A 17,428-nucleotide genomic window follows, 5' to 3' on the forward strand; every position below is an offset into this window, starting at 1 on the left:
ATAAGCATGAAGACCTGAGTTCAAATATCTAACACAGAATAAAAACAAAACAAAACAAAACAAACAAACAAACAAAAAAACCCAGATGCAATGGCACATGCCTATAATCCCAGCCTGGGGAGAAGGAGACAGGAAGATCATTGGGGCTTGCTGGTCAGCTAGTCTACCCAATCAGCAAGTTCCATGCATAGTGAGAAACAGTATTTCAAAAAAATAAAGTAGAAATGAATGTACCAAACTAGACAGAGAAAAGTCCACAAGGCCTCAACCCTACACAAAGAACTACAGGCAACTGAGGAAAGCTGAGAGCAGGAGGAATAGCCTTTTCCAGGGAAGAGCACACCAACTGCTTATCAAATACCAAACAGTCATGTAACATGAGGACCTGCTTGTCGGGGTTTCTGTCCTGCCCAATTCCCGCAGGCAGTTAGCCCCAAAGAAAATCACACAGAGGTCTCTATAAGTTATAAACTATACACATGCAGGAAAAACACCAATGCACATAAAATAAAAAAAATAAAATAAATAAATATAAATAAATAAATAAGCTATAAACTTGGCCCATTAGCTCAGGATTCTTATTTACTCTTCTAACTTATTATTATTATTATTATTATTATTATTATTATTATTATTATCATCTATGTTATCCATGTGGCTCAGGACCTTATTCAGTGGGGCAGATCACACCCTGCTGCTTCGGTGGTCTGGGCAGGACTCAGGAAAGAGCTTCCTTCTTCCCAGAATACTCCTGTTCTCATTGCCCCACCTCTATTTCCTGTCTGGCTACTGGGCCAATCAGCGTTTATTTAAAATATAATTGACAAAATATAGAACTGTCCCACACCACAGTCAACCCTGAATACACACATACAAGCAACATTATACAGACTGAACAGGTAACAATGAAAAAGGAGGCCAAGAGTTTGAAGGAGAGTGGGAGGGGTGTGTGGGAAGATTTGGAGGGGTGGAAAAGGAAAGAAGTGTAATTAAATTACAATTTTAAAAATAAAAATTCTTTTACTGAAAAAAAAATAAAGTGGGAAAATGATTGAGGACGACACCTAAATTTGACCTCTGGCTTCCACAAATGCACACACATACATACACACACACGTGCATGTCAGACACCCGTACATGTGTCACATGTCTCCTTTCTCTCTCTTTCTCTCCCTCTATGTGTGTGTGTGTGTGTGTGTGTGTGTGTGTGTGTGTGTATGAGAGCAAGAGATACATGAACATACACAGAGGCATAAACATTTTCCCCCATGAATGAACATGTATAGGGAAAGGATGATGGAATTAGTGGTGAGAGCTAACTTAGACAGATAAAGTATGTGTCTTTCCTGAAACCTCCAGGACATGTTTTTCTTCATATTTCTCCTGACTGTAGCCTTGATGCTTTCTGTCTAGTCCCTTAGTTTTGACAACACAGTCAAGCCAGTGTTCTCCCTATGTATACAATTTGGAGTCCACAGGATTCAAACAGTGTGCTTCAAAAAAGATAATACTAACACAGTCCCTGTCAGAAATGAGATTTTTAAAAAGAAAGAACAAGCCACATATGTTGTTTCTGACTACAATCCTAGAACCCAGGAGTCTGAAGTAGGAAAATCATCATGAGTTTGAGGTTAGCCAGCACTGAAAAGGCAGAAGAAGGAGGATTGCCATGAGTTTCAGGCCATACTGAGCTATAGACTGAGCCCCTATGTCAAAAATAAAATATTAAGAAAAAAGAAACAAAAAAGAAGTCTGCCATGCAATGGGGGCTTGTGGGTGACACTACAATGGTCTAGTGCATGGTGGAGAGATGGGAAGCAAACAAATGGAGTGCTTAGTGCACTACGAAAAGAGACAGAACTGGAAACCTGGGGGTAGTGTGGAACAGCCTGATGTGAGAAGCCTGCACTGTTACCTAGGACCTTATCTGGGTCCATGGTCATGCCACAGCAGGGTTGTGTGTTGATGTCAATGGCCCATGTTACCTCCATAGGCCTTGTGGACATCCATGGTCTGGGTTGCAGTCTGGAGCTATGTTGAAGTCTGAGGGCAGCACTGAACTGATTGTGCACCTCGTTGGCCACTGCACAGTGGCACCATCTGTGACATTGACCTGGGAGAGCCGGCCCTACACCTCACCTGGGAAAAGCAAGAAAGCTGTCCCAGGTGATTTGGATGCAGGAGAACTGGCTGGCTAACCAACTTAGCTACCACCCAAGCCCAAATCCAGGGCTTTGAGTTGGCCCATCCCAACATCTACCCCATCTATGATCTGCTGGAGCACATGAAGAGACAGTCTTGCAGAACCATAGCCACAGGATCTCCACAGCACACGGAAACAACAGGATATCCAAGAAGAGTCCCAGTGAAGATCCAATATTGATGGTGTAGCAGAAGCCAGAGGCCTCAAACCAGACTAGTTCATTCGTTGCAATGAACATTTGCAAGTAAAACTGTTTGGGGAAAAGGGTATACTGTGTGATACACTGTGACACATAGCAGTTACCACAGTGAGATTTTGTTATATTTTATTTTTTATTTTCTTTATGGGGGAAGCAAAGGAGGAGGGTGGATGTGGAAGGACTGGAAAATGAGTAGGATTGTGATGCATGATTTCAAATTCACAAAATCAATATTTTTTAATTTACAATTCAAAATAAAATAAAAAACAGTACACTAGCAAAAACAATGGCTTCTGCCCTGTGAAGCTACATGATCCTGATCAAGTTGTTAAAATTCTCTCAACCTAGTTTTCTCTTCCATAAAGTGAAAACAAAATGGGATACTGTACATAAGTACATGGCATAGGAATTTGGCTCAAATTGTAGCTGAAGAACCAAAATTCCTCCATTTTGTCCTCCACCTCCATCTTGTGCCTTCTGTAAGCTATTTCCCATAAAATATTTCAGTCCTCAGAAATGGCTAGGGGCAAAAGTAACAGTGTAGCCATCTGGAGAGTACAAATAACCGCAGAATGTCCCCACCTGAAGGTCAGAGGACAAGCAACAGGTGTGGTTGGAAAACAAAATTTCTGCGAAGTCCATAAACACAAGCTAATGAGGATTGAATCTGTCACCCAAAACCCTGATAAGTTGGTCTCCCTGGTGGTTTTCTGGGGTCCCCATGGACTGGGAATAACAGTAGCTAGTAGTTGTAGTAGTAATAGATATATTAACATGTACGTATCTCACACCTGGAAAGTTGATACCACACAGTAATTGCTCAAGTGCTCAGTGAATCAGCTACTTCCCTACACACTAGGTGTAATGATCTGTGCTACCCCTTTTAAGAGATAAGCCCCACCCATTCCCTCTCTTGTCTGCTGAGGCAGGCAGATCTTCCTTCCTGCTTGCAGCCTGAGTCTCTTTTCCATGTCTTCCCTGAAGAAGCAGCTTCTGCCTTGCTTCATTCTCTCCCCACTTCTCCCCTTCTCCCTTCTGTCTCCCTCACCTCTTCTCTCTCTCTCTCTCTCTCTCTCTCTCTCTCTCTCTCTGCCTCTCTGCTCTTACCCCCTTCTCCCCTTCCTCTCCATAACCCACTAAAAAATATACAACCTCACTCTGCATGGTGTGCCTATCAGTCTGTCTCTTGCCCACCATGTAGCTCCCTACCCGGGACCAGCCGCCTTCATAGACCAGCACTGTGGTCTCGTGGCATGCCCATCTGTCTGTCTCTCCTTGTGGCCTACTGCAGCCATTCAGGGAACTGCGCCATCCCTGCCTGGGACTGGCTGCTCTCCAGACCCGCTGCCCACTGCCTCTGTTTGGGGACCTGCAGCCTTTCTGCCACTGCAGCTGCCGGGGATCCGCAGCATTTTTATGTTTACCATTACACTAGGTACAACCTACAGTAAAACATATAGAGAAAACAGAGATCTGAGGCTGGGAGTGAAGTGGTACCCATATCAGGGCTCCAGAGCCTGAACTGTCAGTTTATGTTTTATGACTTCCTCACTGATGTTTGCCTGGATGAATATAGGAATTTGCAGATTATCTAGTGTAATCCCATTATTTCAAGATTTCAACAAAAGGCCAGAGACCCCAAAAATGTTTTCCAAGACCAAGGAGTTAGCTAGGGAGTACAGTTCAGATCACCTAATTCCCAGTTCAGTGCTTCAGTGCTGAAGAAATAAATGGATGATAGCCTTCCTTCCTTTCTCCCCCCTTACTCTCTTCTATTCTCCTCTCCTCTTCTTTTATGTATTTAATATTTTTTTTGAGATGAAGTCTCTAGGCTGGATTTGAACTTGCTGTATAACCTCAAAGCAGCCTTGAAGCCTTAATACTTCAAGTATGGGAATTATTGTAGTTTTCTTTAAAAAAAAAGTTACTCTACTCCTAGTTCACTAAGTATGCTCTACTTTCCCAGAATCCATCACTAGGCAATATATACTTCAGCAGGAGGAATATAGCCCTGTGGGCCTATTCCCAATTCACAAATAATGGTTGATGGGTCCAGTTCTGTCTTACCTAGGTACATTGCAGGCAGCCATAGCTGCTGTGAGATCATAACTACATTGCTGTGTCATGTCCAGAAGTCAGCATTTCACAGCCCTTTTACCTATCGTTTGTCTCTGATATTCTTTCTATCCCCTCTTCAGCAATGATCCTTACAATTTAGAAGGGGTAGTTTAAATATCTTTTTTAGAGCACTCTACTTTTACTTATTTTCTGCACCTTGAGCATTTAGCCCCTTTCATTGCAAAAAGCTTCTCTGATTAAGGCTGGAAGTAGCATTTGTTTATGAGTATAAACATAAATATTTATAAGATAGCTTGGCATTGTGACAGTTTATCTAAACAAGAGTTCACTCCTAGGACCTAAGACCTCAGAAGCTATGGGTTTTTGACTGGTATCACTTTTTCCAGGAAAACACCCAAGTGGTAACTTACTGCAAAGGCATCCAGCAATTACAGGTAAAGGTACAGAGTACCAAATGTTTTCAACAAGGACAGTGTGCATTCCATGCTATTTGGAAGACTGTGCCAGCACCAACCTCAATGGCAAACAAAGTGTGCTGACAGCCCAAAACTTGGTAATGTGGGGTACAAATTTTAAAGTCGACCCTACCTCATTTCTGGAATGTCAAGTATGACCTTTGAAAAAGAATTCAGGTCATTCATTCTAAAGCAATAAGGATAGTTAAATGAGCCCCAAGTAGCACAGGATATTATTGTTTACGTACAACTCTATTCCAATGACTGTGGGAAAGGGAGCCAAATTCCACAAGTTCCTTACTTGCAAGAGGTGTTTTGCAAAAGAAAAGGCCAGTATTGCTGCTTGTCCTTTTCTTTCTTAAAGTCAGCTTTATTTGAAAGTGTAAAGAAGCATTATCTTCAGAATTCAAGTAACAAAATTGGATGGGGAGACACAGCAGGTTGTTTTACTGACAGTTAATTTAAAGACATAAAAGTTAAAAGAATATCACATTTGCCTAAAACAAAGAATATCATAGGGCTGGGCAAAGGTAAATTATTAATTTATCAATAACTAAAATGAATTTCTGAGTGTTTTAATTGAAAAGGCAATATTATAGAACAAGGCAGGGTGTTTTCTATAGAAAAAAATCAACACTTAAAATTACAATGGCACTTTTTCTCCTAAAAGTATCACAAAATACATTTGTTATCTCCCATTGTTACTGCTGGTTAATGTCTGCTGCAGGTGTATATGATTGATGGAAGAGGCCTGTCTCCATATCCAGCCATATATTTCCATGTCAGAAGTGTCATAACCTACTCCCCCAAGCACAAGTCATCTAAAATAGGTTTGCACATGTTCAGGAAACATAAGTGCGCAGTGTAAGGAGCATAAATGGACTTGTTTGTGTCTCACTACAATGTCATAAATTATTACCTAGCAATAAATTCATGGGTTATTTTAGTTTCTTTGGCTCTGATTTGCCAAGCGGTTCTAATTTTCCCAATAGTTGACTAGGACAAATTCAGGTACTTTTACTCTAATTTTAACTACCAATATTAATTCTCAGGTCACATCAAATACTATATACTCTGTCTATGTATCTAGCATGTGTGTATTACAGAATGGCTGCAAACGAGCTAAAGAAGGTGAAATAGAGTCCCAACGAGGTCAAATTGGAAACAAGTAGAAATCTGACAAGCACACAAAGAGAGTCAGTAAAGTGGTTACATAAAATATTAAAGAAACCAGTTTTAAAGTGATGTTGGAAGTAGTGGTGTCATGAAGTTAGAATTGAGCCATCTCTAAGTCTTGGGGTTAATTTGAGCATCTGAAGAAAGGTTCCAAATGGTGAAGGACATAGAGATTAAGAACACAATGGACTATGGGATGGGTGGACAGATGACAATTTGAATAGGGTTCATCAGTACTGAGTGTAATGATTTCAGCCACATAAGGCTGACACTTCTGGGTTCTAGGGGCCATGCATGTACAGACAAGCTCTCAGGCAAAAGTGCCTAATGGCCCCCAGGAATGTTAAAGAGCCTCAAGTTACCCATGTGGCGTGGATTATGTCGTCCACATATGACTCAGTTAAGCCCTTATGCGCATGTGTGAGTCCTGTCATCTGCATGTGACATAGCCATGTCAACCTTCTCTGCACTTGTGCTAGGCAGCTTTTAAAAGCTTAATGTGCTATCTTCCTCTCTCTCTCTCTCTCTCTCTCTCTCTCTCTCTCTCTCTCTGCACATTGACTTCCCCAGGCCTGTACACACCCCCTCTAATAAACTCTTAGTGGATTTGTTGCATGTTCCGTGTTTCCTTCTCACTTGAGTCACGTAATTTCATTGGTGCTGTGACTCAGATCTAAACTGAAGATCTCCAGATGTGAACAGAATCACTGGAATCAACAGCCTAGCTGCTTAGGTAGAGGTAGGCTTGTCTTCCTATAGATTTCTTAGCCCACAGGGTCTTTTGGAGCCTGGCAGGTCCTGTGTTATACAGCAAAAGGCAAATGCGACCTTCATTGATTATGGAGAACCCTGAGGAGTAGCTCTAGGTGCCAACCAAATAAGTTCTGTGTTATTTTTAATCAATAACTCAATTAAAATTTTATCCTTCTCAAAGATCTCTGATATAGTTTGACAGCTGAGAGGTTTTGTCAGTTTAAAAAGACAACCTCACCAAATAAATTTCAGTAAAATACAAATACAAGACCTGCAAGTTATAAACGTGTGAGGACAAATACAAGTTATCAAATTTCTCTCTCAAGTTGCCTTCCATAGTCTTAAAAATATTTTTCATTGTGCAGATATATCTGTCACAGTCATTCTGACATAAATATGCTATTGTTTATACAATGTATATGTCTAAAACTTGTGTTTTCACAAACCCAAAGAATTCTTGTGAGTTCCAGGGAGCTGAGTTGAGAGATTCACCTTAAACAGGTCAGATAAACCCCTCTCAATTCCCTGGTCCTAATATTTTTTTCCTTAACTTAACTTTGTCCTCTGTTCTGCCAGTATCTTAAACAGGTGTAAGAGACACCAGACATTTTCATATCACAAACATCAGACAGGAATAAACAGACCAGCTATGCCAGGATGTGACCAGCACCCAGCATTCTCAGGTGTCCCCCTGAAAAAAAATGATGCCCACAAATAAGTAGAAAGCAGTCTTGAGAATCCACCGCCCCAATTTCTTTAACTTGTGGGTGCCTAACTTCCCGCCTTTTTTATTATAAAGAGATGGGAATGTAATGGTCTGCTCTGTCCCTTTAAGAGACAAGCCACACCCACTTCCTCCCCCATCTGCCTAGGCAAGCTGATCTTCAGATTCCAGCCTGAGTCCCTCCCTTTCTCTCTCTCTCTCTCTCTCTCTCTCTCTCTCTCTCTCTTTCTCTCTCTCAAAGAGGCAGCTTCTGTCTCTCCCTTCTCCCTACTTCTCCCCTCCCCACTGCTCTTCTCTATAACCCACTAAATAAATATCCAACCTAAGTCTGAATGGTGTGCCTATCCATGCCTCTGTCTCTCGCTCCCTGTCCAGGATCAGCCACTTTCAGAGACCTGTGGGGTGGTCTTGTGGCATGCCCATCTGTCTGTCTCTCCTTGTGGGACTGGCTGCCCCATTGAGGTCTCTCATCCACCATGCAGCTCCCTGTCTGGCTTGCGGAAGCCACTCAGGGAACTGCGCCATCCCTACCTGGAACTGGCTGCTCTCGGGACCCATTGCCTGATGCCTGCCACCACTTTAGAGACCTGCGGCATGGTCTTGGTACCTGTTGCCCACTGAAGTCATTTGGGGATATGCAGCATTTTACTTTTACCATTACACAGGGGACAGAGCTGAGCTGAAGGCCATTGGACCATTGGGTACTCTCTGCCTGTCAGTCTCTTTGTGTACACACCAGGTTTTGGGGGCCTTGCCATCACAATGTTAACTATGCTCTTCTTTATGGGGGATCAAGATGAGGGTGTTACATTCTTTTCTTGGTCTTGTATGTTCTACAAGTTCCCAGGTCTGAGATTCCTAATAAGATTTTAGTACATCTAGACTAAAATTACTTGTCTCGTTGCTGTACAAAGTATCTAACTCCTCATGTTCCCCAAAAAAATCATGAAGAAGAAAAGGATTATTTTGGTCTATAATTCCAGGGGTCCAGTTCATCATGTAAGGGAATGGCTGGCATCAGAAGCAGATGGCTAGTCAAGAAGCAGGAACAACAGATGTGATGCTTGTATTCAGTTCCCTTTCTTCTTTGTACTTAGTGCAGGATTCCAGCCTGTGGAATAGTGTCATCTACAGTTAAGGTGGGACTTCCCATCTCAGCAAACTGAATTTAGATAACCCCCTCAGACACGGACAGAGATTTGTTTCCATTGTGATTTTAAATCCAATCAAATTCACAGTAAAGATCAACCATTACAGCCCATGTGCTCATATGTTCCAAAACTACTTTGGTAATTTTTTAGAGTGGTACTGTTTCTTCTTTGGGAAGTGAGATATTTATCAGTCTGTACCTTGTATGTGGAGTCAAACAGATGGTGGTATTTATGTGCCCAACAAGATACAGAGTCATACATATAGTGCCTCTCTGTTTATATTAAGAAGTAAAGTAAAATAGTGTCTTTCAGGGCAAAGCAAAGACTGAAAAAAAAACAGTGTTTAATACAATATGGAGTAACTTAGAGCAGGGTGCATATTACTTTCAATACGTATTCCTTGGTTCTCTCTGTTACCAATAGAAATAGCCACAGTAAGTCTTGCACATGTTTTCTTAGCATGCTTGCTTGGGTTTTGGCAGTTAAGCAGAACATTCTTTTAAAACATTTAAAAATTATTTTATTGTTTTTATTTCTATTGCATTCATGGTATGTGTGTGTGTGTTTGTGTGTGTAGGCATCTCCCTCTAAGACTCTGACTTTTCCTTTGAGACAGGGTCTTTGACTGGACAAGAGCTAGCACACACCTGTTGACAGAAGTTTCTGTCTCACCAGGTCCCACAGTCATTCAGTCCCAAAGAAATACACAGAGGTCTACATTAATCATAAACTGGTTGGCCTATTAGCTCAGGCTTCTTATTAATTAATTCTTGCATATTAAGCCATACTTCTTGTCTGTGTTAGCCACATGGCTTGGTACCTTTCACCAGTGAGGCAATCTCATCTGTGTCCTCTACATCTGGGTGACAATTTCAAACTAAGCTTTCCTCTTCCCAGAATTCTCCTGCTCTCATCACCCTGCCTCTACTTTCTTCCTGGTCTCCCTGCCTATACGTTCTGCCTGCATTTATTAAAAATAATACAAGTGATAGGATAAAAGACCATTGTCACACAACAAACCCCAGCTATTCTTCTGTCTCTGCCCCCATCAGCAATGTGGTTACAAGGGTTTGTAGTTATGCATGGCTTTGTATATGGGTTCTGGGGATCCAAACATATACCTTTAAATTTGCACAGTAGCACTTTACCTAATGAACCATCACCTTAGTCCAGGAAGTTGTTTTGGGGAGCGTTATTTTAACTTTGCGTGTTATATTTGATTTTAGACTGACTGAATTTACAAACATGGTTTACTACAGTCTGTGTTCTGAGCTACACATTATATGCAGTGATAAGAAGAAGGGAGGAAACAATCAATTCTGTTTGGTAGAAGAGGGACAAGATTCGATACAATTCTAGTTGGTTCAAGAGAATATGAATAATATTTCAACCAGCATGGAGGTGGGCATGAAGTGTTAATGGCAGAGAAGATATAAGAGGGAAAGAAGCTAATGGCTCATACTCTCATTTGCTTAAACAGTCTACATCACTGGAGTGTAAAATGAATGGAGTTTCTTTCTCAATATAAGTATAATCATGGAAAATGTGCTTGTTATTAAAATGATGCAATGCTTTTTTGCAAAAGGCTGCATGGAGTTGAATGCAACAGGTTTTTGTAACCATGTAAGCACTCATTTATAAGACTTCTGAATCTTCTAATAAACAGGAATTTGGTCTGTGTCTAATTGAGCTTTAATGGCTCTGGCAAAATTAAGAACTAGAGCAATTTGGTATGACTTTTTTAAAATTTATTTATTTATTAAAGATTTCTGTCTCTTCCCTGCCACCGCCTCCCATTTCCCTCCCCGTCCCCCAATCAAGTTCCCCTCCCTCCTCAGCCCGAAGAGCAATCAGGGTTCCCTGCCCTGTGGAAAGTCCAAGGAACCCCCACCTCCATCCATTTCTAGTAAGGACCGCAAGGGGTGCACCCACACACTGAGACAATGGGGATGTCCTATTGGGAACTCACCAAGGCCAGCTGGCCTGGGTCTGAAAAAGCCTGGGATAAAACCGGACTCGCTGAACATAGCGGACAATGAGGACTACTGAGAACTCAAGAACAATGGCAATGGGTTTCTGATCCTACTGCACGTACTGGCTTTGTAGGAGCCTAGGCAGTTTGGATGCTCACCTTACTAGAACTGGTATGACTTTTTATTCAAACTTTATATCATTCTAATCTCCTCAGAAGCTATAAATTATGACTTATCCTCATCAGACTATAAGAAAAGCCTTATAAGCAAACAAAAATCAGGTATTTTTAGTTTTATTGGATAGTATGTATTATAGTCTTGGTCCAATGATCAGTAATGACATAATGTAAATTTATTCATTACTTTATAACTTATCAGTGAAATGTTTTATAAAAATAAAAATTAGATCCTATACTGTTAGATCTTATGGATACAAATGTATATTTAATATCTATACCACTGGTGGTGATATACTTCTGTCATTAATCAGGAAAGAGAACAAAGTCAGTAATTAATCATTTTTCATTGTGTAAAATTCTCAATAGTATTATTCTGGAGCTTAGAATTCATTCCATCTTAATTTTTAATTGATAGGTGGAAAATGAACCTACAGAATTTGGGGCATTATTTATCATTCTTTTGTTTGAAAAGTTTCACAAATGTCTATTAAAGTTTGATAGTTTTGTGCTCATTCTCCTCTCTTATCCTTATTCAGGTAAAGTTTTTATCCCACCATTTCCCCTTTAGCAGAGCAAAAAAAAAAAATTACCTGAGTGAGCAAATATATACAGCCTGCCAAGTTGGAGAAACGAAATCTTTCCTAATTACATACCTGACATGTGATTAATATATAAAAGCAATAAAGAACTTGAAAATTTTTTCTTGATTAAATGGGAATATCCACCTACTGTTGAGGGGGGAGAAGGGAAGGGACCATTCCATGGATGGGATCCTAAACTGTGTAAAGGAGAACTGAGAAAACTTAAGAATCAAAACTCTGAAGCTAACCAAAAGGATAAAATTCTAATCAATAAATTGGCAAATAAATGGAACAGAAAGTATACACAATGAGTATAAAAAGCCAAATACATATATGAATAAACATCTTTGACCATCATGAAAATGCAAGTCCAAACAATACTCAGATTCCATTTCATATTAATCAGAATGGTTACCATGAAGAAACAATAGCAAATGTTTCTGAGGATGGAGGTAGAAGCTAACCTTTATTCACTGTTGGTGGCTATGGTGGTTTGAATAGGAATGGCCTTCAGAGGCTCATATATTTGAATGATTGGTCATTAGGTAGTGGCACTTCTTGACAGGGATTAAAAGACATGGCCTTGCTGGAGGAAGCGTGTCACTGGGGTGGGCTTTAGAGTTTCAAATGCTCAAACCAGGCTCAGTTTCTCTCTCTCTCTCTCTCTCTCTCTCTCTCTCTCTCTCCCTGCTGCCTTCTTCTGATCTGGGTATAGAACTCCCAGTTCCTTCTCCAGCACAATATCTGCCTGCACATTACCATACTCCCTGCCATGATGATAATAAACTAAAATTCTGAAACTGTAAGCCAGTTCCAATTAAATATTTTCCTTTATAAGAGTTGATGCAGTCATGGTGTCTCTTCACAGCAATAGGATACTGGCTAAGACAGCGGTAATGTAAATTGATGTAATAACTATGGAAATAATTATGGAGGTTCCTCATAAACCAAACATAGTTCTACCACTACTGAGTATACATGTGCATATCCAAAAATATTAAGTCAGTATACCACAGAGATCATTGTACGTCCATGTTTGTCACAGTACTGTTCATTATAACAATGTTATAGATTCAGTCAAAGTACCTACCAGCAGTTAAATGGATAGAGAAAATAAGATACTTACACAAACAGATCATTTTTTGACCCAAAGAACAAAAAATTCATGATGACGACAGGAAAATGGATGGAAATGAAGATAATCATGTTAGGCAAAATAATACACACCCAGAAAGATAGACATTATATACTTTCTTTCAATCTTAATTCAGATTTGAAAAATTGTTATGAAAGTAGAAAAAGAACTATTTGCCTAAAAGAAAGGAGTGAGGGAAGGTGGGAGAAAGGTACAAGATGGGAAGGATAAGATCAATGTACATTATATTCATATATAAAAGTGTCACAACAAATCACATTGTTTTATACAATTAAAATACGCAAATTAAGGTGAGAATTATCATATGGTTTATAAACACGAAAGCATAGAAAATTGGCAGAGAAAAACAATGCATTATATAAAGATACATAAATATGGGAAACTTTTATAGCACAAGCGGCTGATATCTGAAATCATGGTATCTAGGGATCTTTAAAGTACTGGAGAAACAAAAGTCAAGTCATGATTTTGCACTCAACAAATATATTCTTTAAGAATGAAGAAAGACAAAGTATTTTGAATTGAAACAAAATGAAGAAAATAATTTGTCAATAGACTTAAATTTACCTGAAACACTAAATGTGTAGGAAAAACAGTTGCAATGTCTGGTACCTCTGTGACTTTTTTCAGTATAAACCATTTATGCATGAATTGATTATAATCTGGCATGGGTCTTGGGAAAAAAATCCTGCAATTTATCTTGGGACAATGCAATGGAAAGAGTCTTAGGAGGCATGATTCCAAGGCTCTTTCTCATCTATGGTTATATGATTAGTTGAACATAGAGCTTTCCACATTCTTACATCTTTGGGTAAAGATGCATGATGTCCTTGATTCATACTTTGGAGTATTATTCATGAACATGACAATTGACTGTTAATGCAACATGTCACCTGTGCCCTCTAGTTTATTGTAACAATGTAGGACTATGGAGCTGGTGAACTGAAGCCATGCTGATCTTTTTGTTGCCCAAGTAATGCTTTGAATCCATTGTGTTAATCATATTCTTTCTGGAGGAGTCTAAGGAATTGTAATGGAATTACCTAGTAGCTGCATAAGGGATCCTATGAGATCCTGTACTACTGCTGCCTTGCTTCCGCTTGACCTCTTGACAAAAGGATGTTCTTCATCGAGCTAAAGGGAAATGAATCCAAATGGAATTTCAGATATTCAGTTAAAATGAAGCAAAAATAATTTTCATATGCACATTCATATATAAACAGAAATTGCTTTCATTCCTTTTAATTTCTTAAAACATGTGGGATTTTTTTGGAACAAAGCATATGGTATTTTTCAGTTTTTATATATAGTTGTAATACACATTATCAAAGGCCATAGAGTTAAACTGAAATCTAATGTTGTAAGAATAAAACATTTTATACAAAGCTTTATAATATTCTTATAATACTGTATTTAATTGGATTATGAACACAATGAAAATATTACTAAAACAAAAATATAAAATGCCAGGAACCCTTATATTTTATGCAGAATTGAGAGTAAAACTGCTTAAAATAACTTCATTGGCCTTAAACTTGAAGCATGTTTGTCTTATCTTGCTTGATAAAAGTGATATCTAAATAAACAACTTGGGCATTTTTAAAAGTGAAGGAATAATGAAAATGGCAAGAATTAACATTATAAATGTCTCAATTTAATATTATTATGCAAATCATCATTACTTTAAAAAATTTTATTTTGAAATATGAATGTACAAGAGTTTGCAAAATTAGCTCATAGTCCACTGCATTTTTCTACTTGTTTCCCATAGTGGTGACATATAGTAAAATACAGTCACACAGACTATAGAGATTATTCAGTTTTCTAGTACTTATATAAATTTGTGAGTATGTGAGAGAGGTGCACACAATCACCATCAAAGTCATTCCCTCACTCTCATCCTTCACAGTCTTACCCACTCCTCACCTTTGCACATTTCTCTGAAAACCACGAATCAAATATTCCACAACTCTGTATTTGTAATTTCCAGAAGTTTGTATAAATAGTATCATAAGGTATTGACCATGTGAGCTTGACTTTCCTTCAGTGATTATTACATCCTTCACATGCATGCAGAATTTTCTTTGTATCAGCATTTCATTTCTTTTACTATTGAGTATTTCATGGTATATATGTACTGGAGTTTATCAACTCACCTACTGGAAAATATTTAGGTTGTTTCCAGTCTGTAATGATTATGAACAAAGCTATTATGAATATTTGTATACATATTTTATTTGAGGATGAGTTTTCCTTTATGTTGGATAAATACTCAAGAGTGATATTTCTAGGTTTTATAAGTAATTTGATATTTAGCTTTACAGGAAAATGGAGAGATTAAATGTGTAACTCAGCGGTAGAGCACTTTGATAATGTGTGTCATAATCAGCACTGGAAAAGAAAAAACTAGAAACAAAAGGAGATAAACTTCCCTTTTGAGAGGCTGTACCATTTTCTATTCCCATCATCAGTATATGTTTTACTCTCATAATAGGGTCTTTAATAGTGAAAAATGTTTTCAATTTTGAAAGTTTACTTTGATGCATTACAACACATACTTACTTTTATGGATTTTATTGTGAATAGAAAGAATCATTAACCAAATCCCAGACCTAGAAATTTTCCTATAGTTTTGAAGGATTTATACTTTACTTTTAGGTCCATGATCCACGTAGTTCTAATTTGCTTCAAAAGTTAGTCTGTACCAATAAACAGGAGACAAGAACACACAATTTACTTCTCCAAAGGAAAAAGCATTAATATCAAGCAAATACCAATTCATCTTATGTATTGCCTGAAGAATGCAAAATTACAACAATAACAACTCATAGTTTGTATTGGTTTTGTGTTTTGGTGACAAGGTCTTGCTGAGTAATACTGGCTGGCCTGAAACTCACTATGTAGATCAGGCAGGCTTTGAACTCAGAAATCTGCTTGCCTTTTTCTCCCAAGTGCTGGGATTAAAGATGTGTGCCACCACAGGCAACATCAAGTAGTTTTTTTCTTTCATGTTCAACAATACAAAATTTTGTAAGAAGCTTTATTCCTTTTTTTTTAATCCACACATTGTAATTGTATATTTACAGGGAACAGTGTGACATTTCACTACATATATACAATGTGTAAAACAGTTAATTGGAACATGTGTCACCTCAACAGATATTTTTGGGTTGGGATCATCCAAAACCATTTTTAGCAGCTACTTTAAAATATAAAATTCATTGCTATTAACCATAGTTACTCTACCATTCTGCAGAACATTACAACACAGTTTTCTCATGCAGCAGAACCCTGTGCAGTTAGCTTTTCTTTGTCTCTCTTTTTTATTTTTTTTATTGAAAAAAAATTTCCGCCTCCTCCCAGCCTCCCATTTCCCTCCCCCTCCTCCCACTCCTCTCCCCCTACCCCCACTTTTCTCCCCCTCCCTCTCCAGTCTGAAGAGCAGTCAGGGTTCCCTGCCCTGTGGAAAGTCCAAAGTCCTCCCCCCTCCATCCTCGTTTAGGAAGGTGAACATCCAAACTGGCTAGGCTCCCACAAAGCCAGAACATGAAGTAGGATCAAAACCCCGTGCCATTGTCCTTGGCTTCTCATCAGCCTTCATTGTCCGCCATGTTCAGAGAGTCCGGTTTTATCCCATGCTTATCAGTCCCAGTCCAGCTGGCCTTGGTGAGCTCCCAATAGATCAGCCCCACTGTCTCCGTGGGTGGGTGCACCCCTCGTGGTCCTGACTTCCTTGCTCATGTTCTCCTTCCTTCTGCTCCTCATTGGGACATGCAGCACATATACTAAAATTGGAACGATACAGAGAAGATTAGCATGGCCCCTGCGCAAGGATGACAAGCAAATTCTCAAGTAGTTTTTTTTTTAAAAAAAACAAATTAGTGAAAAAGCTAAACAATTCATCCATCATAATTCTCCATACTCTGCACTTGGTTCACAGAATTTTTATTGTTGTTATTCAGGTATAATTAGGGCAACAGATCAAGAGGCTATTTACAGCTTCCATGAGAACTAGGCACACACCAGGCCATGTCATACAAAGGCTACATGAAGATTCACTGAAGTCAGTTAGGAAGTAAAAGGAACAGAGGAAAGCCTGGATAATAGCCTTTACTGAATTTTTCATGGGAAGAAATGGTAGACATGGAAGGCCAGCTAATTAGGCTTAGAATTAGATGGGTAAATACTGTCGGTGATCTTTGGGCTACAGGGCGTAGTCATCAGTTGCTATTATCTGAGCAAGCTGACAGTGTTCTAGAATGCAGAAACATGATAAAAGTGAAGTGGAGATAGAGCTATGGGATAATGATTATTAGTTGGTTTGCCTATCAAGCAAGTTTTTATCTGTAAGAATCAGCTAGCTTCGGGAGGAACAGCTTTGTCCTGCATCCACAAGGCCCTAAGATGTCAAAGCAACAGAAAAAATGCCTGAAAATGTCATGTTTTATTAAAAACAGTTAATAAACATGGTGTTGTGGGGATAGACATTTTGATACTGAAGTGATTAATATATGTCTTTGTAGTTATTATGCCTTGAGGTTTCCCAAAAGCAATAAATATGCAATTGGATCTTCTCTCATAACGGAGGGATATTTACTATCTAGGAAGTACATTTTCAGGATCTTCTGGCCACAATATATCAAAGATACTGTTGTAAATATAAAATAAAGCCAACCAACAATAGCAATTGGGCAAACTAGAAGAAAGAAAGCCAAGTATATAGAAAGTGAAATTTCCTCAGTCTTCCAGAGTCTCCAAGGTATCATTTACTTTTGGCCTACTAACCACTGTGCCTGAAC

General features: G+C 39.0%; 1 pseudogene; it reads left to right on the top strand.

Moving 5' to 3' along the window:
- Nucleotides 1-16,383: 16,383 nt before the first annotated feature.
- LOC121440508 lies at nucleotides 16,384-16,497 on the top strand (annotated as a pseudogene).
- Nucleotides 16,498-17,428: the final 931 nt, after the last annotated feature.

This window comes from Microtus oregoni, unplaced genomic scaffold (assembly GCF_018167655.1).
Source record: "Microtus oregoni isolate MIOR12 unplaced genomic scaffold, Mior012 000067F_ref0000223, whole genome shotgun sequence".
NCBI lineage: Eukaryota > Metazoa > Chordata > Mammalia > Rodentia > Cricetidae > Microtus > Microtus oregoni.